Source organism: Lathyrus oleraceus, chromosome 3 (genome assembly GCF_024323335.1).
Source record: "Lathyrus oleraceus cultivar Zhongwan6 chromosome 3, CAAS_Psat_ZW6_1.0, whole genome shotgun sequence".
NCBI classification, from domain to species: Eukaryota; Viridiplantae; Streptophyta; class Magnoliopsida; order Fabales; family Fabaceae; genus Lathyrus; species Lathyrus oleraceus.
In genome coordinates this window covers 36,003,200-36,009,199 of record NC_066581.1, presented here as the reverse complement: position 1 = coordinate 36,009,199, position 6,000 = coordinate 36,003,200, and the positions used below count along the sequence as shown (strand labels likewise).

Sequence of the window (6,000 nt, the reverse complement as noted above, 5' to 3'; positions counted from 1 at the left end):
TTAAATTAATGCACTTTTACTTTATCATGTCTAACTAAATCTATAAGGTTAGAATGTAAGGATCGTAATTGAACCGATAATCCGTACAATTGTTCGTAGAAACACCTAAGGGCTATTTTAACTTTCAACTTAAGTTTTCCTGCACTTCAATTCCGTTGGGTAAGATCGAAAGCCGTCCAACGTCTATTTAAACTTAATTGTTTTTAACTATTTCAAAAACAGCGAAAGCGCTTTGTTTAGTTCATTAGGAGTTTTTAACATTAAGAAGAAAAGAGATTTTAAAACTATTTTCGGACGCGTTTATAAGTTTAGAGTTTATTTCGTAAGAACCTCTTTTGGTTAAGAAATCCAGGTTATAATACTTTTCAACTTAGTCAAGATACTATATTTCTTAAAAATAGGTTTACTACTCTAACGCAATGCGCGCCTTTTTATAAGTGACAATAAGAGGGTTCGATTAGGGAGTACAACTCGGTTCTAAATACGCGAAAGCGACAGTTCCCGTTAAATTAGTTCTTTTCAAAGTAGGAAACATTGCCCGTAAGTAATTCTATTAGCAAGTACTTGGATTATCAATTAATTATGTGAATTACATTCGACCCTGTCTTTATTAATTAATCTTTATTTAACACTTTAATTTTCAGTGCACACTCTGAAAACACCTATTTCAATTACCTTTGATAAACACCATAACAATAGATAACGATAGCTTGACACTTGGTCTCTGTGGATACGATAATCTTTTATATTACTCTGACGCGTTCGTATACTTGCGAAAACCACGCATCAAGTTTTTGGCGCCGTTGCCGGGGACCAATTTCGTCAAATTTCATTTTCCTGTTGTTATATCATTTAGACTTAGGTTATTTCCCGCCGGTCAATGCGAAGAACTCGCAACACCGGAAGTTTAAATTTAGTAAACCCTCTGGAGGAACCTGAACGTTACGCTCGCGCACGTTTATTCTTTCATAGAATTAAGAGAGCTATGGCCGAAGATCAAAACCAAAGACCTCTTAAGGACTTCGCTCAACCATCTAATGAAGAACCTAGTTCTAGTATAGTAAACCCAATCATCCCAGCTAATAATTTTGAACTTAAACCATCCCTGTTGCAACTAGTGCAACAGAGACAATTCACGGGTCTCGCTACCGAGAACCCTAACCAACATTTAAAAATATTTCTTCAATTAGCAGATACTTTTAAAACCAATGGAGCTTCTCCTGAGGCAATACGTTTAAGATTATTTCCTTTTTCCCTCAGAGATAAAGCCCTATCATGGTTAGATTCCCTTCCACCCAATTCCATTACGACTTGGGATAACCTTAGAAGAGTTTTCCTTGCTAGATATTTTCCCCCGAGTAAGATCGCTGTTCTTCGAAATCATATAACTAGATTTACCCAAAACTAAGGAGAATCGTTGTTCGAAGCTTGGGAGAGATATAAAGACTTGTTACGAGCATGCCCACATCATGGTTTAGAAAATTGGTTAATCATTCAAACCTTCTATAATGGACTTCATTACAACACAAAGATGACCATCGACGCTGCCGCAGGCGGTGCTCTGATGAACAAACCTTATCCTGAAGCTAGTGCCCTCATCGAAGATATGGCTCAAAACCATCAATCACGGGGAGTCGAACGAGCGACAGTTGAGAAGAAGGAAGCCCAAGGAGGAGTGCATGAACTAAGCTCTATAGACATGATGCAAGCTAAGATGGACGCATTAGCCCTCAAAGTCGAGCATATGTGCATAAACCCGAATACTGTAGTCGCAGTTTCGTCGGATTGTGAGATATGTGGAACCAAAGGACACCAATCCGCAGAATGCAGTCTATTAAACGAAACCCACTCCGAGCAAGTGAACTACACCCAAGGGAACCCATACTCGAATACCTATAACCCTGGATGGAGGAATCACCCGAACTTCTCCTATAAAAACAATAACCCTATTCAAAATAATGCACCTCCGAGACCCAGTTATCAAGCCCCTAGATCAAATCAACCTATGAAACCTGTACCACCAAAGCCGAGCCTTGAGAAAATTATGGAAAATTTTATCACCGCTCAAACCCAACAAAACAAGGAGTTCATGAACTAAAACATTCATGTTAACGAATTGATTACTCATTAGGAACCAAGGTTGACCAAATAGTTACTCATACCAAGATGCTTGAAACCCAGATCTCTCAGGTAGCTTTAAACCAAGCCCCTCAGACTACACCTGGAGGACAATTCCCTGGACAACCTCAACAAAATCCGAGAGGACAAGCCAATGCCATTACCCTACGAAGTGGGAACGCTTATGATGAGCCACCAAACCCAAGATTGAGTGAACCCGAAACTTCTAAGGAATGTACCAAACCCCCGTACAAAGTAAAGGAACCAGAGGAATCTGAAAACCAGGAAGGTCAAGAGAAAGGAGAAGAACCTAAAGATAAAATTTACGTACCGCCCCCGCCATATAAACCACCTATACCATATCCGCAAAGACTCAAACAAACCCAGATCAATAAACAGTATCAAAAATTTATTAAAGTTATAGAAAAACTTCATGTAGAAATCCCTTTCATAGAAGCCATCACCCAAATACCTTCTTATGCAAAGTTTCTGAAAGACATCCTTACCAACAAACGTAGACTTGACGATCCGAAGCCTTTGGAATGTAATGCTATTTCCGGGGACAAATTAGCAAAGAAAGATAAAGACCCTGGAAATTTCTCCATTCCTTGTCTTCTGGGTAATCATATCATCGATAAAGCTTTTCTAGACTTAGGAGCTAGTGTGAGCTTAATGCCCTTAGCAGTTTGTGAGAGGTTAAACTTAGGAGAATTACAACCCACTAAGATGTCACTTCAGTTAGCCGATAGATCTGTCAAATATCCGATAGGCATTTTAGAAGATGTTCCTGTTAGGATAGGTCAGTTATTTATCCCTACTGATTTTGTTGTCATGGACATCAAAGAGGACAATGATATACCAATCCTTCTAGGTAGACCATTCTTGTCGACTGCAGGAGCCATAATAGATGTCAAGAAAGGAAAGTTGACATTTGAGGTAGGTGACGAGAAAATAGAATTTATACTTTCGAAATTTCTTATGGCACCTGTGATGGGAGACTCATGTTATGCCTTAGATATCATTGATGAATGTGTTAGAGAATTAGAACAAAAAGAAATTATAAAAACAATTAAGTTACCATCAACCCCCATAAAGGAAGATGATGACTTTAAAGAACCTTACATCGATGATAACCTTTACGAATGTTTATCCCTTACCCCAGATCCTATGCCATGCCCTAAGAAACCAACCTTAGAACTTAAGGAACTGCCTAAGAACCTGAGATATGAGTTCCTCGATGAAAAGATGAACCATCCAGTGATAGTTAGCGCTACCTTGAGCCATGAGGAAACGAACCAACTTTTAGACGTTTTACGAAGACACCCCTCAACCTTAGGATATAATATCTCTGACCTGAAAGGTATAAGCCCATCCATATGCATGCATTGGATTTCGCTTGAAGAAGATTCAAAACCCTCTAGGGAGCATCAGAGAAGAATAAACCCTATAATGAGTGATGTTGTTAAGAAGGAAGTTCTTAAGTTACTTGAGGCAGGTATAATCTATCAGATCTCGGATAGTAAGTGGGTAAGCCCTGTGCATGTAGTACCTAAAAAGGGAGGCATCATAGTCGTGCAAAACGATAAAGGCGAACATGTAGCGAAACGTTTAGAAGGAGGATGGCGGATGTGTATAGATTATAGAAAATTAAATAAAGCAACTAGGAAGGACCATTTCCCTTTACCATTTATAGACCAAATGTTGGAGCGTCTAGCCAGACACTCTTACTTCTGTTATCTAGATGGATACTCTAGATTCTTCCAAATACCTATTCACCCTGAAGATCAAGAAAAAACTACCTTTACATGCCCTTATGGAACCTTTGCCTATAGACGAATGCCATTCGGCCTCTGTAACGCTCCAGCTACTTTCCAACGCTGTATGATGTCAATCTTTGCAGATTACATAGATGGTATCATGGAAGTGTTTATGGATGATTTCTCGGTTTGCGGATTCGATTTTCACAATTGTCTTGCTAACCTTGAGAAAATCCTAGAGAGATGCGTGAAAGTTAACCTCGTGCTAAACTGGGAAAAATGTCATTTCATGGTGACCGAAGGAATAGTTTTAGGACATATAGTTTCCGAAAAAGGCATAGAGGTAGATAAAGCCAAAATAGAAGTTATAGAAAACCTAAAACCCCCAAAAACCATCAGAGAAGTTCGAAGCTTTCTTGGACACGCTGGATTCTACCGGCGTTTTATTAAGGACTTCTCCAAAATAACTAAACCTTTAACCGGACTTTTAATGAAAGATGCTGAATTCATTTTCGATGAAAAATGTAATGACGCATTTAATCTTTTAAAGCAAGCATTAGTATCTGCACCCATTATGAAACCACCTGATTGGTCGGAACCTTTTGAGATAATGTGCGATGCTAGTGATTATGCAGTTGGAGCCGTTCTAGGACAAAGGAAAGATAAAAAATTACATGCCATTTATTATGCCAGTAGAACCCTAGATGCTGCCCAACTTAACTACGCAACAACTGAAAAAGAATTACTCGCTGTAGTTTTCGCTATAGACAAATTTAGATCTTATCTAGTAGGAGCAAAAATTATAGTTTACACCGATCATGCTGCCATTCGTTACCTATTAAGTAAAAAAGATGCCAAGCCCAGGTTACTCCGATGGATTCTATTACTACAAGAGTTTGATTTAGACATAAGAGATAAAAAAGGCACTGAAAATGTAGTAGCCGATCACCTTTCTAGGCTAGAACATCTAAAACCTGAACTAGTACCCATAAACGATGATTTCGCCTATGATAGACTGATAGCCAGAGTAGAAACCATTGATGACAATAACCTAGATCTTTATGAGCATTCCCAAAATTCCTTAGCAATAAGTAACGTACCCTAGTATGCAGACTTCGTTAATTACCTAGCTGCTGATATAATACCCCCTGATTTTGACTACCACCGCAAGAAGAAATTCTTCCATGATGTGAGAAACTTCTATTGGGACGAACCACTCCTTTTCAAAAGGGGTAAAGATGGCATTTTTCGCCGTTGCGTTCCAGAAGAAGAGGTAAATAATATTATCGAGCATTGTCATTCTGCACCCTATGGTGGACATGCGAGCACCTCTAAGACATACGCCAAAATTCTTCAAGCTGGCCTATTCTGGCCTACCATGTGGCGTGATGTCTATGCTTACATTGTCAAATGTGATAGATGCCAACACACTGGAAACATTTCAAGACGTGATGAAATGCCTCTAAGAAACATTCAGGAAGTAGAACTCTTTGACGTATGGGGTATAGATTTCATGGGACCTTTTCCACCATCCTTAGGAAACAGGTATATCTTAGTAGCTGTAGACTATGTGTCTAAGTGGATTGAAGCTATAGCCGCACCCACAAACGACACTAGGGTAGTAATCAAATTATTTAAAAACTATATATTCCCTAGATTTGGAACACCACGTTTAGTCATAAGCGATGGAGGATCACACTTTATATCGAGAATATTTGACAAACTTTTAAGAAAATATGGAGTTAAACACAGAGTAGCAACACCATACCATCCACAAACTAGTGGCCAAGTAGAAGTATCTAATAGGGAGATAAAACAAATCCTAGAGAAAATTGTTTCTATTTCTAGGAGAGACTAGTCTCAGAAGCTTCAAGAAGCATTATGGGCCTATAGAACCGCTTTCAAACCCCCTATAAGAACTACTCCTTACCAACTAGTCTATGGAAAATCCTGTCACTTACCGTTCGAGTTAGAGCATAAAGCCTATTGGGCCATTAAAACTTTGAATTTAGACTACCTAGCCGCTGGAGAAAAGCGTACCCTAGACATTCATAAATTAGAAGAACTTAGGCAATCGGCCTACGAGAATGCAAAAATATATAAAGAGAGGACAAAAGCCTATCAC

At 38.9% G+C, this 6,000-nt stretch overlaps 1 non-coding gene across 1 annotated transcript; it reads right to left on the bottom strand.

Moving 5' to 3' along the window:
- Nucleotides 1-1,369: 1,369 nt before the first annotated feature.
- LOC127133562 (small nucleolar RNA R71) lies at nt 1,370-1,476 on the bottom strand. Its single transcript, XR_007807521.1, has one exon. It is a non-coding gene; the product is annotated as a small nucleolar RNA R71 (small nucleolar RNA).
- Between the last annotated feature and the right edge of the window lie 4,524 nt (nt 1,477-6,000).